This window comes from Larus michahellis, chromosome 12 (genome assembly GCF_964199755.1).
Source record: "Larus michahellis chromosome 12, bLarMic1.1, whole genome shotgun sequence".
In the NCBI taxonomy this organism is placed as follows: Eukaryota; Metazoa; Chordata; class Aves; order Charadriiformes; family Laridae; genus Larus; species Larus michahellis.
This window is the reverse complement of record NC_133907.1, coordinates 3,495,980-3,519,134: the sequence shown is the minus strand read 5'-3', so window position 1 is coordinate 3,519,134 and position 23,155 is coordinate 3,495,980. Positions and strand designations below refer to the sequence as shown.

The following is a 23,155-nucleotide window of genomic DNA, read 5'->3' as shown; positions in this document are numbered from 1 at the left end:
TTTGGTTTTCTTACTTTTTTTTTAATGTTTTTGCCTCACACCTTATTTATCATTTCCAAGCAATTCACCTGGGGTATCTGAACGCGTGTATTTGCGGTGCAAGGTTGGATGAAGATGACTTGCAGATTCCGGGTTTTGTTTCCCAACTTCTTATTCCTCGTAACGATTTCATTTCAAACAGCCGGGAAGCCGATTTTAGAGCAGCACAGAAAGAATCTCCTTGGCGGCATGAACTCAGCCAGTGCAAAACCATCGAAGCCCCTGTAACGTGAACGCTGCAGCGCGCCCATAAATCGACCTCTGACTATTCCAAAGAGGTGCTGGTGGTGGTAGCGGGGCTAGGGCCTCAAAATGGTCAAACTGCTGCTTTTTCCTCCTTTTTTCCCCACTTTCATATGAATTTTCATGAATGACATAGTATATGTTTGTGTGTTTTTGTACTTACGTCGGGGCGTGTTTGATCTGGGTGTATTAGGCATCTGCCTTGCGTAGTTCCCATCTATACCATGTTAATTATATCGCTCTGGTGACATAATAAACACTGAGCGAGTTGTGAATAGATTATTTACGATGCCACCTGAACTCTAAGTAATTATAGCTGTGTAATTTAGCTTCCCCCTATTTCATTTTATATATAATGCAATATTTCAAAATATTCCGGTGCACATCTATCTTTAGCTCTGTGTTTGAATGAATAAATTGTGATTCTCTTTCAAAGGTAATATATCAGCAATGCCCTTAAGGGAGGGCGCTGTAGCTCTGTCAAGAACGATCCATAAACTAATTCGCACATAAACAGAGACAATGGATACTTAGAACAAACGCACACCTTCATTCACAGAAAATAATACCATACTAACCTGTCTTGGTGTATTTAAGTCTAATGTTCCACTGTCAAAGCACTAAAGGAAGGAATACAGTATGTCTCAGCCTAATGGTTTTTAATACAGGACTTTTCCTGTAATTTAAGCTGTTGGGACAAAATTAGTATCGGGCGACAAATATCTTGCAGTAAATGGAGTGAAAGTATTAATGTTTGCAGCTGGAGAAGTAAAATTGCATCTATCGGAGCATTGTTTGAGGTTGATCGTTGGTATTTGTTTATGGGCTGCAAAGATTCAACTTCAATACCTGCTACAGCGGCCTGCGGCTTGGGGAACCAGCCCTTTGCCTCATTTAAGAGTTATTTGAGGAGGTCGAGTCAGCGCTGCTGGAGCGTGAGAGGCCCCGACAAGCCCGGTGTGAGCAGGGATGCTCGGCGGCTCCGGGCACATCCCGGGGGGGGATGAGCAGTGCTTGGGCATTGCCAGCGGTACCGCGAGGATGCTGGTCCCTCTTCCACCTCTTCTGGCTCTGACCGGGCAGTACACGCGTGGGCTGGGGTGTCTCAGCTGTGTTCTGAGCTCTGGCACTCAACAGCCATTGGCTTCTGGACAAGTGGCCCCAAACTCCCTTTGCCTCGGTTTCCTCAGCTGTAGATCCTGCAAAATAACACTTGCTTTTTAAATCGGTGAGCTTACGTTATTTAGTATTCAACCCGGGACAGGTTGCTTCTCTAAAAGGCGCTGAACAAGAAGTTGCAGAGTTACATGGTGCTTTCATGCTGAATTAGGAGTCGGGGAATCGACTTTAAATTTTTGCATTTTTATTTTGTAAAGTGCTTTGAGATCCTCATATCAAAGGCAAAGTAACTGCAGCGTTTTGTCTTGTTATATCCTTGAAAACCCATCCAGTGTGATTTTGCCCTCTTTTTATTTCCTTAAAGCCTTGTGGGCTCATTCTTCTACTTCCTTAACACAAAGCCATGGTTAATGACAGTGGCCTTGAATGGGTGAGTGATGCCGCTGGCGTCCGTTCTGCGGGAGCCGGCACACCCAGGGCTCCTGCAGCACCAAAGATGTGCACACATTTGTGTCAATTAAAAGGTACTTAAGAGAGTCAGGATCTTTTTTTTTTTTTTTTAATTAAAAATGTCAGGATTCAAACTTTACATGGGATTTGTGATGGCTCCAATTCCCGGTTGGCATGTGCGAGGCGGCACCCAGGAGATTTGAGGTTTCCATGACATCATACGGTAACTGTGAGCCTATCAGTTAATTAAATACTATATCCATGTATTCTAGTTAATTGATGCTTCCTTTACATGGTTTATTGTGCTGCAAACTGGTATTGCTTCTGTCTCACTGAGCAAACACAGAGAGGGAGAGAGAGAAAGCGAGGGTGGGATGCTCCAGCTCGCGGCTGGGGAGAGGGAGCTGTTGGCACGCTGCGCCGTGCCCAGGGGCATCCTCCAGGAGAGCCCAGCGTCGCCCACACACCGGGGGTTTGAGGTGGCTCCGTGGGTCGGATGGAGATCTTTTATGAATGAGCTGAGCCTTGGGAATGAAACGCAGGCACAAGCAAACCGTGCTTTTTTTCCACGTCTGGCTTTATCTTGGGCTTTTGTGGTCCTGTTTATGCGGATGAGGACGTGGAGACGACGGTGCCCCGTTATATTTATGCACTGCACAAAGGTGGCATCACCTCTGCCGTAGCTGTCCTGCAGGAATGTGACTCTACCCAGGCCAGGCTCTGGGATGTAGCTGGACCTCCCGCATACTGGCCTTAAGGGAGGGGAAAACCATCATCTCTGTATTTTTAGCAAATAAAAATATTTTAAGGCAGGAACTCCAGCTTGATTGGGAGTTGGTAAAATAATGTGATCTGGCAGAAGGTCTGACCGCTGACCTCCAGCAGCACACCTCAGCCTCCTGCAGCTTTCCTAAAGGGTGTTAAACCCCTCAAGTAAAAGCAAGCCCAGGCTGGCTGATGTGGTCGGGCCACCTGCAGAAAAGGGCAGGGCACGTCACCAGGTTTGCCTAAAGAGATGAGCACGGTGTTAAATGATGTGCCCAGAGTGAGCGTGACCTTGTCTACTGACAACACAACCGTGTTAGAGTGGAAAGTCAATAAAAATTCATAGTCCTCATGAAAAAGCTACCTCATATGTGCCCCTTTCCACTGTCCCAGCCAGCTCCGGGTGCCAAGAGTCCAGGGCTACCTTATCCTGCTTGTGTGCATCAGGGCACACTCACCTGCCAGTTCTTCTCCACCTTGAGACTCAGCTACTGCTGCAAGGAGGAATGAAAATACTTTTTCTTTAAAGGATTTCAATCCAGAATGTAATTTCAGCAGCGTTTTACTGGGAGTTCATTTGGCTTGTAGTCCAGGACTGACAGATCTTTCCGGTCTCCCGTTCTGACCTTCTGCCGTTCCGGGGTGGTTTGTGTGCCTGTGTGTGGGAAGGGAAAGGGGATTTGTTCAATGCTGAAGCAGGGCTGAGAGCACTTGATTCACAGAAGATGAAACAAACCCCAATTTTAACTCAGACTCCAGATGTGAAACTCTAAGACACATCTGTGCACTGCTGTGTCCATGCTGGTACTGGAGATCCTACAGCAGGAGACACTGGCAAGTTGGCAGCAGGAGAATTTCTTCACTCAAACTCCCAAGCCAAAGCTATTCCAGAGGTTTCAAATGAGAGCATTTAAAGAAAAAAGTGTCATATTCTATATGTGAACCAAACACTGGCTACCTTCTCTTCCTCCTTCCTTGTCGTCTTCCATTCTCTTGCCTCTTCTTTCTCACCAAATGTATAATTTCTCCTCTCTAAAAGAAGCTGCAATACTGCAAGTGTGGTGAGAAACGTTCCTAAGGATGACCTTGTAAGGTTTCCGTGTTTACTCTCTCTTGACAGCTTCCAGGCTGAGTTTTTTCAGGCCTTGAGTTCTTGTCCACTTGCAGCTCTGCACTTCTGCTGAGGGGAAGGAACACCACAAAAGTTGCCTTCCCCAAAATGCTTGCCTGTTGATGCTGGCCTGGCCTCCTTCCAAAAGGCAAAGTGGCCCCAGCCCTGGGAACAGACACCATAGATGAAGACAGGTCAGATGGGAGAGGGAGCACAACAAATTTACATACCATTTCAGTCATACCCCTCCAAATTATCACCTCTCTGATCCTACCACCATGCTAAGTGCTGCAGTGGTGGTGCACTTTGGAAAATGGTGCTGTCTTCTATTAAAGGCAGGTATTTTTTTCTGTAATTCTCTTTAGTGTTGCCTTTAGAGGCCCCTCTATGTGGCTCCTTTCACTTCTAATTACTGCACTAGGAGATTACAGTGTGGTGCTGGCGACAGAGAGAGAGAGAGAGGAAGGGGGAGGAATGGGATGGTGGAGAGGGAAAGATTTCTGCGGTAATTTGCATTTAAAGCTGGCACTCAGCATTATATCTCCCTGTTCACCCATTGTCTATAAACATTTTAGCTCTTCCTTCTGCCTCATCAGAATGAATTAAGCATTTTCATTGCACCACCAGCCTAATTAGAGTCATTTACTATGTTGACACAAAGGGTTTTTTTATGAGCATCTCAGCTTTAATACACTACAGCAACATTGGAAACCTCCGATCAAAAGGTAAATGTTTGGGGGTCAGAGATATTTTTCAACATTCTCCCAAGAATACAAACAAGTTCCCAGAGAGGTGACGTGCACGCTCCTGGCTCCGCCGGGGCCGCGGCATGTTTGCACTGGTGCACTCGAGTTCTGCTTCTGCCTCCCAGTTGCACTTGTTGAAAGGGGTTGGCTCAGTGCAGGGGTGGCTTCGTGTTCTGCAAACGCGGAGCAGCACGAAGGGCTGGTTGGGTGAGTGGGTCAAGTCAAAGGGCAGATGCATGGTGTGGGTGGAGGGAGGGTGCAGAGATGGGCTACTCCGATTCTGAAAAGCCTGTGCAAGCTGAGCGCATTTGACTCTTGGTGCATCTCAAGGCTTCCTTGGAGCTGGGATCTCCACGTGGGCAACCTGTGCACTGAGATGTGGAGGTTTTAGATGGGCCTTGGTGTCTTGTAGGCTGCAATATCAAGTGAGACGATGCACAGCCTCTTGCACCCAACATCAACACGAGATAGCAGGACAGGAAGTCATCCGGTTTTTGGGTACCGACATGCACACTAGGGACTACAAAGACGATTGTGTCCTTACTTAGAGCCGGAGGCACCGCTTTTGACTCTCCCTAGCCTGGCTTTCAAATGTGTTTGTATTAGCACAGGAAAGTTGCGTCATTCACAACCAAACCCAAGAGAGTAGCAATTGGTTTCAAGGTGATTTCAAAGAGTTCCTCATTCTGTCCTTTCCCAGTATCCGTTTTGCCAGTGTCACTTTTCTCATGCGGAAAAACTTTCGGGTTTGTCCTGATTTAAGAGATTCAGAAACTTCTGCCCAGGATCTCCTGGAGCGGGGATTTTTCCAACAGGTCTGAGGAAACTGCTCTTGTCACCATCTCTGGGCAGACTGCTCCCGGTACCTGACCGTGGGCATGCAGAAGTTGTACCGATTTGTAAGATCAAACTGACTCAGCTGCATAGTATATCATCATTTTGGAGCATGGTCATCAATCACAAGAAGAGAGATGTGCAAGGGCATGACACATGCCAAGAAAATCCTTCTGTACTTGCATTTTCACTAGCCTCCACCTCGTCAGCAACATGTTTGATGGCTGTCCAGCAGACGTCAGGGGTCAAAGCTGACCTCAGGTCTGCTCTGGTATGAGGTTTCCGTTCAGTCTGTATTGGAGAAGTACCATCCACCACACAATCATAGGCCCAGAGGACTAAAAATTTATTGCTGAGAATCCTGTAGAGTGAAGGTATTGGTAAAATGTTGTGGGACACTAATTTATTTCAAGTTAGAAGTGAAGACCTTGGTTGTCAGATGTAACATGGACTTTGTGCTCCTGTGGTGGTGCAAAAGGTCTGAAACAATCAAATGGGATACGCAAAGTATCAGGATTACTGAAGGGGTGAGATGAGGGTTTGTCTGGTCCAGCACCCTCTGTCCAACAGTGGAGTGGCCTCCTGACAAACACAGCTCTTCTTCTCCTGTACCTCTGCTTACTGACATCGTTTTATTATTCTGTCATCAGGTGTAGTGAGATCTTTTAGAAATAAGTAATAACTGAGGTGGTTTGTTTGTGGGTTTTTTGGTTTTGTTTTTTTTTTTTCTTTAGAAGGGATGGTTCTCAAATAACTTCGCCCACTGTGAAAGCTTTTTCTCCCTGTCTGTGGCTTCCCATGTTGCAACTAGTTGTGAGTCTAAAAGGGGATGTTCCCTCGTATGCCACAACAGTTCAGTTTCTTTAGGAGACTTTGGAGAGGGAAGTGGCCAGAAGCTTTTCAGAGATGCAAGTGTTGTGTCACAACAGCGTCACCTTTGAGTTGGATGAATTAGTCCCACCTCACAAATCTAACACAGATCTTAAGGATCTATGTATGTATATGTAATAGCAAATATTTTTTTGCTGGCTGTGTGAGTCATATTTACAAGTCTGTAGTCCTTGGATTCAGCTTTGGAGCCCCTTTAAGAATTGCTGTGATGTTCCACACCTTTATCATGGCTGATTTCTTCTTGGATTCCTTCTATAAAGATGTACTTGCCCAAGGCAAGGAGGCCATCCTGTTGGTAAAGAAGCCTGGATGTGCACAGAAATCTTTGCCGTAGGCTTGATCCTCAAAGTTTTGAACAGGAAATGTCCCCAGGTGATCTGGCTGTTGGGGTTTCTCGCAGTCCTCAGTGCTGCTATTGCGAGGAAAGCGGAACTGCCACCTTCCCAGAAACTTCACAGATTCAGGAAGTTGTTTGTTGCCTTTGCAATGAAGAAATGGTTTATAAAGCTGTATGGGAAAAGTGTGCATCAAAATTTTTGTTTGTAATTTCTTAATGAAGATTAATGATTTATTTTTTTTTAAAAAAGCAAATTTCATAGAGTCACAGAATGGCTGAGGTTGGAAGGCATCTCTGGAGGTTGACTGGTCCAACCCCCCTACTCAAGCAGGGACATCTAGAGCCAGTTTTCTAGGACTGTGTGCAGACATTTTTATTATTTTTTTTTAGTATCTCCGAGGATGGAGGCTCCACAACCTCCCTGGGCAACCTCTGCCAGTGCTCAGTCACCCTCACAGTAAAATTAGTTTTTCCTTCTTTTCAGTCATAAGGACCTTCCTGTGTTTCAGTTTGCATCCATTGCTTCTTGTCCTGTCACTGGCCACCACTGAAAAGAGCCTGTCTCTGTCCTCTGCACCCTCCCTTCGGGTATTTATATCCATTAACAAGATCCCTCCTGAGCCTTCTCTTCTCCAGGCTGAACAGTCCCGGCTTTCAGCCTTTCCTCATATGAGAGATGCTCAGATCCCTTCATCATCCTTGTGGTCCTTCACTGAACTCTCTCCAGTATGTTCATGTCTCTCTTGTACTGGGGAGCCCAGTCTGCAGGCGCTGAAGTGATGTTCCAAGCAAGGGAACAGCTTGAATAGCTGAGATTCCTCCAGTAACTATGGTCCGCACCAGGAGATTTCCGGATAACGTCTCTTTTAGAGCAGCTCCGTGTTCCGTGGTGCCCGGCCCGTGTCTGACTGAAGGCTGCGAGTCCCTCCCTCTTGCCGTGTTAATACAGACGTTGTGTTGCAGCAGTCCATGATATCAGCTACCCGGTGCTCTACTCTGGGTAGTGTGTAGCGGGTTTGAATTTAGAGTGGGGACAAGGACTTACCTCTCACCTTTTTGGACTTTGGAGGTTTTCCTCTGTTTAAAACCATTCCTAAATGCAGCTTTTGCTTGGTCTGCAGGAACGGCATCACTTTCTTATTGGTTTTGATGCTTTCTGTGTGTGGCAGTGTTAACTTTCCTAGCGGTAGGTGCTTTTGTCTTTTGGAAAGGGGAGCAGAACATCATGATCATCTAGGATCTTCGTGCTGTGAGATCCTACATCAGTCCTGGCTCTGCATCTCCCCGTCCCATGCCGAGACTCGAAGCCATGCCCATCGTTCCATGGGGTCAGTGCTACCCTCGTCTCCATGAGCTGTGCAGCACGGCAGGAAGCAAGGGGTACCCTCAAAGGTAGATCTATAAGTTCAAAGAACATGAATTTATATATCTTTCTCCCCTCTTTGTGAGAGCTTTATCTTACACACTGTGTCAACCCCATTTCTCCCCCTCCTCGCGTGCCGTAGTGGAGCTTTCGGCGTGTTCGCATGTGTGCATGTATGTGTCCATGTGTAGGCACATATAAGCTGGCCGCGAGCTCATTCTCTTCTGGGAAATTTAATACTTGTTTCCACAATCCTGGCAGGCCTAGATAAAGCTTGGTGTTTCCCCTGAACTCCTTAAACCAGTTGCTCTGCTTAGATGCCGTTGTGTCCTGCGCTTCCCAAGTTAGGGCCAAATTGCAGCCAGAGCGAATAGTTCCTACGAGGCAGGAGAGCAGCAGGATGGGCTGGAGGAAAAGCCAGATCTTATAAATATAACCCTGGGATCACCAAAGCCTCAGGCATCTCTAGCTACATCTGCATCTAGTAATTATTCTACAGGCTACAAGGAACGGTGAAGTGTTGCTTCAATTTACGCGTTTCCTGGCCTCTCTGCATTTGTTTCTTAGTCAGAGACTAATGGGTAGAGCACTGGACTGGAACCCAGGAGACCTAATTTATTTCAGGCTATGCTACCAGCCTGCTGGGGAGCTCTGACCGAGCCTTTCTCCTCCCTCTGCTCTTTCTTCCCCTCCGTAAAGCCGAGATGGCGATAGTCAACTTGTTTGTAAACTTTCTGATAAAACAGCAGCAAGTAAGATGGAGTATTAATAATGTAGGCCGTCGCTATGAAAAATTGATTTTAGGCACCAAATTATTAGACGAGGTAGGTAGTTTTACCACGTTATTTAAGAGCGAGTAGTAGGGGGAGAAATTGCTTTTTCCTAGCATTTTTTTTTTTTTTTAACCAGTCTGCTAACTGCTTTAATGTCCACGGACCCAAAATTCGGCGCTGGGGCTAACGCGGCCGATCCCAGAGCCTGGAGGATGGGGGGAGACGGAGGGGAGCGAGGCTGGGGGCTGGAGAGGAGGGGAAGGTGTTAGAGGGGGGAATATTGGATGGGAAAAATAGAGCAGAGTGGGCAGATTGGAGAGCGACAGATTGTGAAAGCGGGGGAGAGAGAGAGAGAGAGAGGGGAGCAGGGATCCTATTAGAAATACCATGTGTGTGCGTGCAGCGAGGGGTTCGCACGCAGGGAGGAAGGGACGCGGCGTCTACTGGAATATTATTCAAGCAATCACATGTATCGCGTGTTAGATAACTCTCCTGGTTGGTTAGCATTGCGAGCTCTGCAGACGTGTCGTGCTTTAATCCCAGACACATCACGTTTCTAATCTCAAACGCATCAGGCTTTTCCTGAAGGGTTTCGGTGGTTTGTTTTCTTTTCGAGAGCAGACAGATGCAAAAGTTCGGGATCTCCGCAGCGTTGTTTGTGTGTGTGTGTGGGGGGGGGGGGGGGAGACGCGACACCGCCTGCTTTTGGCGATTTGGGAGGGGGTTGATCAGGCATCAGCTTGTTAGATGTGAACGACGAGGAATTTATTCTGCCCGGGAAAATGGCTACTGCCTTGCCACAACGTCTGCAGGATGACTTGCGGGGGGGGGGGTTCAGTGGGAAATAGCCTCCTGGAAAATATGGCATTTCAAAAGCGGATTAGAAAGCCCCGAGCCCTCCTCCCGAAATTGTTGAAAAATCAAACTCTAAAGGGTCTGAATTAAAGAGGCGAAACATAAGAAATGTCGAAATAGGGCTCAAAACTCCGTATTGACACCATCAGCCTTAATTTACCCCAGAGTGCAGGAATGAAAATTCATAGAGACATGATGAAAGGCTGAGAGTATCCGACAGGAATCCAGAGACTTAACCCTGAATTTACTGCTCCCGCAATGGGTTTGCGCTCAGAATATTTTCCATTGTGCAGATGTAGATTCCGGGTTTGTATTTTTGTGAAAATTTTTTTTTAACAGTTTATAGAATTTACCATATATCTCAGAAGGAGGGTAGATGCTGTTTACTGTCATTTATCTGCGTGTGTGTTTGCCCGCGCGCACATGCACGTGTCTTTGAGCATTTTTTTTTTTTAATCTCAGTATCATTCACAATATAAGCACAATAATCGTGTTGTTCTTACTGTCGTGTAGGTTTTGAGCTAAAATGCTTTTCACAGCTCAGGGATGCAAATTTTACCCAGAATAACATTATTTAAAAATAAAATAAATAAAAATAAAATAAATCCTCCTCCAAGGAGAAAAAGAGAAGTTGATTCACATGGAAGGGAGTGGAAGAGAATTGGCAAATTGTGGGCAGGTGCTGGGCGAGTTTCCTCCATATGAATTTGTTAATGCATCTTAATCCTGACCCGCAACACCCTGCCTGGCTAATGCCGTGGCCTCTCATGACCAGGAACCGCAGACTGCTGAGTTTCATGGCACTGGGCTGACTTTTTGTCTTTTTTTTTATTTTTTTTGTCCCTTTTTTTTTTCCCCCCAGTACCATAGGTTGCTGACTGCATTTCATTTGTGACCCAGTTAAAATTTGAATCCAATTACCTAAATATCTTTTTTTGGGGGGGGAAAATGGAATTATTCTACTTGTCTTTGTGTCTGCACCTCTATGTTTGCATATTGCCCCCTGTGAAGAGATTTCCACCGCACAGAGATGAAAATGTACAATTTTGAAAAATAGCCCCCAATATATATTTCCTTTGATTGACTGTGGCAGCTTAACGCGTTCCTCCTCTTTTCCTTTTGTTGTTCTTTTTAATTTGTAAATAGATAATTATGTGTTGCGGGTTTTCTTCGGATTTGGGTAAATGAAACGTGTTGCCCCGCGGAGCTCGGTGTTGCTATGCAGATTTCTGATTTTGATGGCAGAAACGTAAAGCCCTGAAAAGCAGGGCGGCTTCTCGGCGAGCCGGGAACGCGCACACCAAATCCCGCCTGCCATTCCAGCCCTCCAGCAGCGTCAGCCGGCGCAGGGCGAGACCCCCGCGGCTCCGGGGGTCCAAACAGGTGCTACATGTTCGGTTGGAAAGCAAAAGATTAAAAGTTGGGATAACGGCGTTAGGAGAGCTGTACGCACAGCGGGTTTTGCGGGGAAAAATTGCTTGTAGTGCTCCCGGAGTACAACTTGGATAAGGAAAGCATCGCAGTTCCCTGTTTTCCACATTTTAGTGGCGTGCTGGAAAAGCAGCTGTCTGTTTTTATGACAATATATGTATAAAAGCACATAAATCTGTGCATCATCCAGAAAAATAATAGAGAAACTTGTATGTCCATTGAGTTTATATAATGGAAATTGATTATTTTGTTATTTTTTAGTTTGCAGTTAAAAATAATGCAAAGTTTCCCTGCTCAGTTGTGCTCTGTCTTGCTTCATTCCTTTTCCACTACTTTGTCCTCCTTTTTTTTGCTTGCGAGTAGCTGGATCGCAGGTACAATATTGGAAGTCAGTTCCTACCCCGCTGTACTCTCTGCCTTTTTCTGTACCTTTTTATTCCAATTGCTGACAAATACACCGGCCCAAATGCTGGGGGATTACGTTCAGGTTTTCTACTCTACCCATCAGATACATTACTTACAACTATTAATAACTCCCCTCCAGGAGAGTCATAACTATCATGTAAATGCATCTTTCTCTGACACGGTTCTGTATACATAATACAAGAACCTGAGAGAGTTTTCAAAACAAGGCAAAGAACATGAGGAAAATGAATGTATTTTCCCAGGTTGGGTTGTAAGGGCTTGAATTCGCAGATGTGGAATTTTTTTTTTTTTTTTTTTGGCCAACAATTTTTCATTTATTTTTAATTTAATCACATGTTTTAGTTTGCAGGCACATTCTGAAAAATGATCTTTATAAAATATGCAGTCCTCTTCGCAGTCTTCTTACATCACTACTGCACTGGGAGAAAGACATCTCTCTAAATTGAAAACCATTTTTAATGAATTGTTGTTTTATTTTAGGATCCCTTTAGGTTTCCTAGAACATTCGGTCCGAGTCGTCCGTCTGAAGGGATCCTGATTTAACAAATCAGAATTTAAAAAAAAAAATAAAATATTCCGCAGCCCTTGACCTGCCTCACAGCAACTCCCCGTGTTATAAAACAAAGGGCTGTGGGGACGGGGGAGAATCCCACTGCGAAGTAGAAAATCAGCATTATTGCTTAGCTGGGGATTTTGAATTAAATCGCACGTGAGATTTCCAAACTTGATGGAAATCTGTGACCTTCTGGCTTACCTACAACTGCAGTGGAAGACAGTGACCCTAGAAGAAAATGATTTACTGGCGAAATAAAGTGAGCCGTAAAATCTGAGCAGGATGGGTTATTGTCAGTAAAAAGCATGAAGACGAGGGAAAAAAAAAAAATCTGAACCCTAATTGCCAGTGTAAGGAAATATAGAGGAGGAAAGAGGGAGATGAAGGGGAGAACAAGAGCATCCCCAGTGGCAAAATGGTTAAAAGAGATGACTAAAATCCAGCAAAAAATCAAGCAGTCAAGTAGTTAATTGACTTTGCTTTAATCAGCCCAATGAATATTCATTAGTGTGCTGGTCCTAATCATGGGGGCCATGTTGTCCGCATTTAGCAAGCGCACGCTCAGCATCATGCATGCCTCAACAGCTTCCCTTCCTCTCCGCACTGACATTAAATTTAGAGGCTTTGCGCCTTCCCAGCTCGCAGGGAGCAGGGATTGGCCCAGCTGCTCGGCTCCAAGATGCCATAGCAACCCCTGGCTCGTTGCCTTGGCAACATTTTTTTTTTAATTTTTTTTTTTTTTTTGTAAGGGCCTGAGCCAGTAATCCATAGGCTTAACGTAGAAAATATGCCTTTGTGGGGCATGTGTATATAGATATATAGATGTAAGGGAGAGATTGAATGGGCGGAAGGCGTGTGTGTCTTCTATTGTGCGGCTTTAACAACGGGAGTGGGTTGTGGGATCTCCTCCTCGTCGGCTCGAGCTGTGTTTTGGGTTATGGGCTTTATGGTTTTTTTTTTTAATAATAAAAAAAATAGCAAAACGCACCCGCTCTCTGGCTGCGCGGTTCATTCCCAGACCCATCCAACGGGAGGAGGAATATTTCTCTTCCCCATAATTTCCACCCCCCCCCCCCCCACTCCGCCTTCCCCACCCCGGCAAGAAGCAGCGACTGCTTTAAGAGATATAGGACCCTATTATTCACATGGAGTTGAAGTTCCTCCTCCTGAAGGAGGTGGGTCTGGAAACGAGCTGCCCCATAAATCAATGGAGAAGTGCAGGCATGAAACCGGAGTCACGCAGCGGCGAGTGCGGCTGCGGCTCCGCACGTTCGCGGCTGCTCTTCCCTCCTCGCGAGCGGGGGGAGGCTCCTGCTGGAGATTGGTGCAGCCAATGCAACTCCAATCCCGCTCCGCTCTCTTAATATTCCAGATGTTGCTGGGGAAAAGATGATGTCCTGATCCCGGTCTTTTAGGAGCAGCCCGCGTTTCTGCCTTCCTGAAAGCAAAAACGTGAAAAGGAAAACGCAGCAAAGTCCCCAGCTGTGTCGGACCCAGCATTCCTAGCTTTAAAAATAGAATTTAAAAGAAAATAAATAAAAATATGTATATATTCAGAATGCCTGCAAGGAATCTTGGAGCTGGGAGATCCAAATGGTTAATGTTGTCTTGCAAATAAAGCTCATCCCTTAAGCTAAAAGAAAAAAAAAAAAACAAACCAGCGTCCTGACCCAGTGAGGCGTCATCTCCAACGGAACAAAACAGCTGCAGGGGAAAACGCGCAAAACCAACCCGTCCTCTCTGGACTCGGGCTGTGAGCCCGCGAGGTGTCTCGTAAAACACTCAGGGCAAAGATGGAAGCTGCGGAGGCATCCAGAAATAGTACCGCAGGGGACGAGGCAGTAGGTGCTTTCAAAAAAGCAGTAGTAATTTCCTACTATTCCCTTCTGTCGGGCTTTTTGTTACGGCTCTGAAGATAAAGCAGAAGTGGCTACAAGCAGAAAAACTAATTCAGAAGCCGCGAGAGGAATCAGGTTTGGTCTCTCTGAGAGTTTTTTGAATGTTTCTATTATCGTCATCTTAAATCATTGAAAAGTGTCACTTTGAGCTCGTGGTGCGGGCACATGGTTTAATAAAAGCACGTGAAGAAGGATCCTCCTTATTGCAAAAAAGAAAAAGGGGAGCGTCGGCCTCGCTCCTGCCCCCTGTCGTGGGGAAGGTCCCGCTGGCCCAGCGCCGCACCCGGGGAAATGGTGTGGGAGAGGGGGACCAGACCATTTTTTGGCCCATCAGGAAAGCATTTTGCAACGATGCTAAAAATTTAGGGATGTTCAGAGCTTCCAGAGAAGTTGCAGGGCAGCATAAGGAGGAGTAAACTTTATTTTCTCCCTGAATGGCACCAAAAGCCCCTCAGAGGTCTGTGCAGCGTACGGAGGGTTTGAGGCTCGGCGCGGCATATTGTGCGTTGGCTAATGGTCCAAAGACCAGTTCTGGCCAGCGTGGGTGGGAAATGATTTCTCAACATCTGCATCTGCACATAACAAGATAAGGTTAATCAGCCTCTGATTCCCCGTCAAACAGAACTGCAGTGGTTTTCAACGTTTTTAAGCGTGAAAGGAAGAAATCTGCCACCCACGACCAAATGTCACAATTGAAGGCTGGTGGCTTGATCTCAAGGTCTTCAGCAGCTCCCATCTGGCTCGGGCAGCCCCGCTGCCATCCTGGGCACGCATCCTTGGGGTCATTTCTGGCAGGAAGAGATGGAGACTGGGGGGGGGAGGGTTTTAGGATGCTGTTTAGGTTCTTTTTTGTTTGAGTGGGGTTTTTTTGGTTTTGTTTTTTGGGGTTTGTTTGTTTGGGTTTTTTTTAATAAAAAGAAATCCACCAGTAATTATAGCCGCAAGAGCGGAGAGGCGAGAGAAGAATTGTGAAATGCACGAATCGGGAAAGGCTGCTTTAAATCAGCTCTATCAGAGTCACTGGTGAAGATCATTTTATCCCAAGAAGCATCGAGGCAGAAGGACTCATAGGATCTGAGAGTGGCAGAGCACTGATGTGAGACAAAGAGCTCCTGGGGAGGGAGCGAGGAAGAAAAGTAGGTTAAAAAAATATTTACAGTGAATTTCCAGGGGAAATTTTTCATCTTGATAAATCAGTCATTCTAAAAAAAGTTGTTTTGGGAAACATCTCAAATGTATTTAAGAAGTCCAGACCAAAGTATTCTAGCAAAAATAATTTATGTAGCCCTACTGAGTAGTATTCATTTAAAAAAAAAAAAACAAAACAAAACCGTAATGAGAATGATTTTATTTTTGTGATCATGTTTTGTTGATTCAAATCTCTGAATAGAATCTCTCTGCTTCCATCTGGTTAAACTTCAAGAGCTGTAGGTGGTCCATGGAAAAGACGTGATCAATTAATTGTATATGGGGAATGTACGATCAAATGCTGAGCATCGTGACACTGTCCCTTGGGCTGGTGGTGCCACGGGCTTGGTACCTCCTCTCGCTGCTCTCCTTCGGTCTGAGCATAGTTCGTGCTGGTACAAACGGCAGTAGGCTCCACAGAGGTGAAGGACGGGACCTTCAGGTTGGAAATCAGCACGGAGGAGAAATAAAAGGCGATGAGCACCCGCTTGTGAGGTAAAGCAGCACGAGCGGCTCAGGACCCACCTCTGCTCCTTCACGCTGCGTTCACAAATGGTCAAGGAGTTTGCCATAGTGTTGGTGGAACTGGAGGAGATCACCCTGCTTGGTACGAGTGGTTGTCCTCAAAGTCGTGCTGTTGGTACCTGCAAGCTCATCTCTTGTTACCCTTGTGTGGTTTTAATTGTGCCGTTGGGGAGCAGAAAGCTGTACCGATAATTGATACATACTGATATATATTGGCGCTAAACTACCCAGGTGAATATGATGAGATGTCCCAGAGCAGTTCTGGGACCAGTCTCAGCTTCACATGTGGCAAATGGTGAGGAAGGAAGGGGCTGGGAGGAGAGGAACAGCACTGTGAATAGAGATGAGAGCATTAACGTCCAACAAAAATGAGGGTATACCCTATGGTTGATATTGTTCTGCAAAGTTTAACCTGATCAGCTGTAATACCAAGCAAAAATCAAAATAAACCATAAAACAAATAGAGCTTTTAAAAAACGGTACGCTGATGTAATTTCTGCTTTTGATTTGTTCTTACAGTGTTTTTTCTTTTTTTTTTTTCTCTAGCTATAAGAAGATATAAGAAGCTACAAGAAGCCAAGTTTCCGTAGAAAAAGAAACCCCCAACCAGACAAAATCCAAGGTAAGCATCAGTCAAGGTTTTTTTCTTCATCCTTAAGTTGTCGGTAACTCAGGTTTCTTTAAATGGATTCTAACCTTGGAGTACGACAGCGTTGTATCTGCTGAGCCGCAGAGCCAGTGCCTGCGCAGAAACGTGCTTTTTTTATTAGCGAGGCACAACCAGGGAAATATCCCTCCCCAGGTCCGCCCGTTAAAGGTAAGCACGCCACGCAGGGCGCAGGTTTGATACGACCACTCCTTTCCGCACAAAGGCTGCTTAGAAAAGCACGAAGCATCATCGCTGGTACCATTTCACGGCCGGTGCCTCCAATAAAGCCGGAGGCAGAGCAGGCAGGGAGCGGGGGGTCAAGGGGCAGGCTCGGCTCGATGCGTCGCACAGCCTCCCTCCAAACCTTACCTGCCCAGCCTGCCACGCTTTTGCGGCGAGCAAAACAATCCCCCTCTGCGATTAAAGATGGAAAAACCCCTTCTTTTATGCAATTGTGCCTTTTCTCATCTCTATTTTTGTCATTGGCTGACAGGGTGGGGAGAGAGAGGGGAAAAGATGGGGAGGGAGGCACCGGGGAGAGGAAAATTACCACCAGATCAGGCAATTGAAGTGAGAGGGCAGAGAGGAGGAGAAAAAGGATGCTAATTCCTGAAGCTGCCCCCTGCAAACGGAGTTCAGGCTCCTTTGCAGGTGCTTGAGCTTAATGAGTCCATGTCAGGATCATAAAGCCCAAATTTGAGCAGGTTTCTCTTCCAAGGAGGGCTCGTCCCCTGGCTGGATTCAGCAACGTCAAGCGACGTGCTTCTGAAAACACAGCACGGCCGCAGGGTCGGTGCAAGGCCGTTGTGCTGCAGCATGTTTTGTCCTAAATTCCTGGGGGGCATCAGCCAGACGGGCAGTTGCTGCCGTGCCACCCAAGCGATGCTGATACCAGTCGCAAAGAGAGTTCAGGCTGGGAGTGAGGAATGGGTTCGTCTGTGCCCTTCCTTCCCTCAGCCATGGCAGGCTCCCAGCAGGGGGGCAGACCCGAGGGTGTTGTCTTCTGCTTGCAAACCGTGGCAGGGCTGCAGAGACCTTGTGTTTGGTGGCTTTTGGCCAAAACTGGAAGGAGGCTCAATGCTTGTCTTCGATTTACTGATTTAGGAAGTTCTCTAGAGGTTGAGATTTCAGAGAAGTTTGGGTTTTGGCTTGGAAGGGTTGGCTTTTTCAATGCGAACCCAGCTACTATGCGGCTAGCTGTGAAGTCTTGAATCGGGAAGAACACGTATTGCTAAATTGTTCTGCAGAACAATGATTTTTGGGAAACAAAACGGCAGCAACTAGAAAGAAAACCCCAACAAACAAAATAATATTTATTCCTGCCATGGCAGCTCTGTGAACTGAAAATGGGCTGTTTTGTTTTGCTGGGCTTGTATGCGGAAAGTGATTGTATCCAGTTCCAGACAAAAAATATGTCTGGGCCTTGGAAGGGGGAAGAGGAGGGTGGGAAGATCTATGTCTGCAGAATCATTGATGCAGGAAGATGCAAGTGCTGTGTTGTGTCTAGTTGCATCATGTGTGAATCCATCAGCGACTTAAAGAAACAGCGAACTCGGTGCACCCTCTTACCGTGGTTTTTCCATCTGCTCCCTGATCTGCTGGTGATGAATGTTCAGCTTTGCTGTCTCCTACCCTCGGCAAGCCCTTTGTGGGAGCTCCTGGTGATTTTTTAGCTGAAAAAATAACCAGGAACGTCTGCAAACTTTTGTGAAAAAAACCTTTGTCAAATCGTTACAGTGGCACGCTGCACTGTCGTTATATCAGCGAGGAGTAACGTTAGATTTGTCGATGACTTTGAGTGTCTTTTAGTTTTGTTGCATCCTGACTTTACACTCCAGTAAGATGATAATTATGGGTGGAAAAGTAACTGCTTCGGCGTTTAGTTTGGACCTTTGGGGTGCAGGTGTGGTCTTGAGTTCGTAACGTGCTGATCGCGAGGTCAAAGCTGCTCTGTGAAACTGCTGGTTGAGGTTAGTCTTAGGAAGAATTGTCCTCCTAAACCCTCATGCATGGTTTAGCATTTTACTCTAAACCAAATCCTTCTCTTTTACGTTGCTCATTGAGTGTCGGGAGAGCTGTCTGCCTCCACAAGGAATCTGTCAGCCCGCTACCAACAAGCTCATATCCACGTCTCGACCTGCGCGGGGACTGACCGTTTTCATTTTTAGTTTAATTTTTGTCAGGAAAGCAGTTCTGTGCCATCCCAAATAGTGTGTAGGTGTCTCTGTCTATCAGTTTCCATAATATTCTTCAAGCCTGTCAGCTAATTTCTACCAGTTTTGACAGAGGTAGAAGTCTCAACGATATTCTGTCCCTGCGGGTTTTCCAGCACGGGCAGTGGGGCAGAAGAGAGACCCCATCGCTGCTCCTGAAGGGAGGGGAACTGCACAGTTTATACCTCTATTAGACATCAGAGACCCCACCTCTGTTGTCTACCTCAGCAGTAGTATTTTGAAAAATCAAACAAAACCACCACTAGTTCATTTATTTGCTATTTGCTCACTTAGCCATTGAAGGATTTGTTTTTTCCAATGAGCTGTGGAGCAATGACCACCAACACGACGTTTCTGGGGAGCTTTGGCGTGTCTGGGCAGGTCTCAGCACGTGGGGGTTGGCGAGTGTGTGGTAGGAGCTGGGTCAGAAAGCCGGGGGCTCCTCTTTCTGCCTGTCCCAGGACCTCCTTTCCCAGGCAATGCAACATCTTCATTTGTAATGATTACAAAAGCCTTTTTTAATGGACATCTGAAATACAGCCTTAATTACTAGGGGTGGTTTCAGTATTAGTCGCGTTGGTACCGCGTTGATTTTGGTCATTGTACAGGAACACCTATGATTTCACTGACCCGTAAGGAGAACAAGGGTAGTGCTTGACACAGCCAAAACCCCCCAAAATGTTTTGCAATGACGACCGGGTCCGTCCTGCTTTTGCTCTCTAGCAATGGCAGGAATAGTAGATGAACATGAGACCGCGGCATCGCACTGGTGTTAGGCGAGCTTTGCGCCGCTGAACTTTACACTAACGCCTGCAGGGAGAATGACTCGGGTAAGACAAGAAAGCAGCTGAAAATCTGTTCGCTGCTACCACAGAGATCCTATAGCGGGTACACATCCACTCCATTGTGCTATCATTTGTGCACATGAGTATATTACTATAGAAGGACTGTTGTATTAGCAAAGGCTATCCTCAATGGCGGTAATTTGGTTTTGTCATGGTAATACAATGCCGATACACTGCAGACACAAAAGTGAGTTCTGCATGGCTTGGCAAAGAGATTTTCACAGAGCTGCTGGGTGAGTCCATTGGTTTCTCAATGTTCCTAAACAGGAATGGGTCAATGGTAATTTTTAGGAAGGCAGATGCCCCTTGCTGGGCTTGTCTGACTATAAAGTGCTACACAAGACATGCAACGTACATAGCATCCTCAGCCCCTCTGTGTAACTTGCAGACTGTTAAAACCGCACAGCGGGAACGAGGACTCTTTTAATCCACTGAATTTGCTGTTTAGCATGACCTGAATAATCCAGTAGTGCTAACGTGATCTTCAGCACTAGCACTCAACTGCCTGTTATCCTCTTTGAAGCTGCAGGGTATCAAAAATATCTGACTGGTTTGGACCGAAGAAAGTTGCTTGGATGGTGTCTGTGTGTAATTTGTTTTTCAGTGACGTCGTTCCAGGCTCTGCTGTTCTCGATGCCAGTAAGTCTCTGTTTCCGTGTGAGCTTTTAGATAGGATCTCTCTCGGTCGTGTTACTTCTACCATTGACCAGAGCAGCCTGTTCATCGTTACTTCCTTTATTTCTTTTTGGTGCAAAATGAAAAGCAGAGAAGGGCAGAGTCAGTGCAGGGAAGTTAAAAACGTGCCAGTAACTGCCTAGCAGGAGGCAGACTCTTTCCTCCAGGTTGATGGATACATGAAGGTAGAACCTTGATTGGTGTAAATTGCCATAGATGAGAAACTATTCTCATTCATTCAGATTTATAGCAGCTGTCTCTATGTTTAAATTCCTCCCCCTGTTCAGCAGCACCGTGACCAGCAGCAGCGCAGAACTGGTAGGATGATGGATACGAAGAATTGGACCGAAATGTCTTTTCCCATGGCTGGAGCTCTTGGTGGGCAATGTTTGGTTACATCTTTCCACATGCAGTTGCTGGCCGAGTGCGTGGATTCTTCCTCTCCCATCTGCCTTAAAGAAATGATCATGTGGGAAAGGGAGGTATATTTTTGGCAAGGGTCGCCTTGTGACTCCCGAGCTCCATGGCTCTGTCTGACTTGTAATCTACCCTTCTATCCTTTCTGTCACTGACGTTAAGAGCTTCTCCGGGGTTATGAGAAAAGGATGTTGATAAGGCAAACTTTCAAACCTAGCATCCTTAAGAGGGCATCCAAATGCTGCACTGTACAAAGGAATTGAAATTAGCTCTAAATGCAGTTGGCTTTACCTGCTTTATGGAAAAGAGAAATATATTTTAAAAGGATATGTTTCGTGTAATCATGCTGGGTTTATCAAGTGCAGAAAGATGTCTCCTAACAATACCCAGGAAGATTACAATTGTCAATCAGAGCAGAGGTCTTGTTCTTGCCTCTTCGCCTCCCTCCCCTGCTGCTCTTGCGTTTCCTGGGCATAGCAGCGCTGAACACAGCAAAGAACATAAAGAACTCTTTAACCATCAAAAGCCAGTGCCAGCCAAGCATGGCACTGAATTTCAGCTCCTAAACATGCCAATAATGAAGTTTTTAAAGGGAGAAACGTGCACAAAAGCACGAGTGGAAGCCATCCTGTGTGGTCCCATGACTGGTACGTGCTCTCCTTCTGAGGCTTCTCAATAGCAGAGGGCTGCTGCAAAGTGGGCAAAGCCCTTCTTGAAGCTTGAAGGGCTCCTGGAGCTTTTCAGCTCTTTGCAGGATCCTCAGAAACCCTCAGCATCCTCCTCCTCTTGGCACGGCAGGGTCGATAAAATCAGATCAAGGCTTAGCATTTCTAAACAAAAGGGAGTGGTTAAATGGGCTTTTAACCACTGGAACCTGTCCAGCTTGTTGGGAGGCAAAGCCCGGAGAGGCGGGGGGTGAGGAGAAAGCGCAAGGTGCCAAACTCGGGAGTAGAGTGGCACTTGTGAGCAAAGTTGTTGGAAAGTCATTTTGTTGCTTGTGTTGTGCAGTGTGTGTGTGTGTGTGTGTGTGTGCGCGCAGAACAGATTGGCAGACGCCTGTGCCCACGAAGGCGGGCCGGGGGCCGGGGGGAGGCTGCTTTGGAAAGGTGCCAGTTGTTCCATGGGCTTTCTGCCATCAGGATTATTCTTCCCCCCCCCCCCCCCTTCTTTTTCCTTCCCGTCCTCCCCATCCCAGCCCCCAAACGCACACGAACAGGCTGGCAGGAAGAGCATGCTGAAAAGGATCTGACAGTTTGAACAACACTCGATGACTTAGTTTGTTTTCCCTGACTTTGCGCCAGCGAGCAGGTCCGCGGATGAAAGACTTTATTAGGCTTTTAAAGCCACTGACACAGGTCTTTCTTTGACCTGAGGTACTTGAGAAGAAATGAAAACAACGTGTAACTTTCACGGAGTTGAAAGACTGCCCAAATCGAAGAATACGGTTTACAAGGGATCCAAAGTATCACAAAACGCTTCCCAGGGCAAAGCGCAGCCGAGCGGAGCCGGGGGAGAGCCCGGCCTGGGCAGAGGGAGAAGGCGTTCGGTCGCTGCTCGTGATGAGGAGGAGACTGATCTGCTAATTAGGTTATTACGAGATGATCGCATCCAGTGGAAGGTGCCATAACTAGTCATCCGCCTTCTGGGTGTCCGATGTAGGGAAGTGATGGGAATTAGCAGTTCTTACCGGGCGCCTGTAGTCACACAGGCAGCCCCCGCGCACCCAGCCCAGCTCCTGCTCCACCCAGCTCTGCTTAGACCACGTCGGGAGAGCCCTGGGAGAAAAGCCACGTGCTATTAGCCATGGTGGCACCCACTAGGAAAATGTAGGACGGTTGGATCCTCCTCCTCCCGCAGCGATGCTGGAGAGTCTTAAAAGGGTCAGAGCTGGTTCCGAATATTACCTAAATTATCCCCTCTTCAGTCCTCAGGGGTTTAGGGAGATTTTCTCATTAACTTGCTCTATGCCTGCTTTACTCCTCAAGGAGCTTGGTTGAGGGATTTTTACAAGAAAACCAAGAATTAGGCTTTGCTTATAAAAAACAAAAATAAACAAACCCCTCGGTGAGGAAAGAGAAAGCATCAAAGAAACTGCAGGTGCCAAAGAAGGAACGGTGCAATGGGTGCCAGAAGTAAGTAACTGTGTGAAGGACCCCCCCAGTTGGAGAGGTGATAAAGAAAAGGGTGATTCATCCTTTTTTCTTTCTAAAGCCTCATAGAAGGAAAAAGATGGCAGGCCAGGTTTGTAGAACTGAAATAGTTTCTCAAAACTGGAGACCAGATGACTGAGAAACAAGTAATACGGATGCTGGCTTATCAGTCTTGGAAGAGAATCACAGAAACTGAAACTGCATCTATTTAAGCCTCAGTAGGCTGGGGAAGGAGTTTTCATGGTTACAAGCCATGACTGAGAAGTTTTTCTGGAGCCCACTATGGGTCTAATCCTACCTCAGACTGAAAATGAAATGCTGCAGTCAGCGGAGACCACGGCTCCGGCAGCTCTGGGACGGGCCAGGGTTGTCACGTGAGGACATCTTCTAGGAGAGCTCCAGGGAACAACCATGTTTTCCTTGCAGGGCTAACAACACCTCCTGCTCTTTTAAAACCTTGCTCAGTTGATAGCGCACAGGGATAAGGACCTGGACAAGGCCCCGTTCTGTCGTGGAGGTGGATGTGACAAGAGCCACCTTTGCACAGAACCACCGCTACCTTCAGTCTTTAGCACAGCTTTGCTCTCTCCAGCAGAGCTGCTCTCCGGTTTGCTTCTGGGCAGGATTTCCAGCAGGCTGACATGGAGCCATGGCGCTGG

The 23,155-nt window shown here is 46.6% G+C and overlaps 1 long non-coding RNA gene across 1 annotated transcript in view; it reads left to right on the top strand.

The window, feature by feature from the left end:
* The window catches only part of LOC141750248 (uncharacterized), a 52,884-nt gene that overhangs the window by 15,514 nt on the left and 14,215 nt on the right, over nt 1–23,155 (top strand). The window contains exon 2 of the long non-coding RNA XR_012589622.1: nt 16,094–16,169. This is a non-coding gene — a long non-coding RNA (uncharacterized LOC141750248). The remainder of the gene's footprint in view (nt 1–16,093; nt 16,170–23,155) is intronic.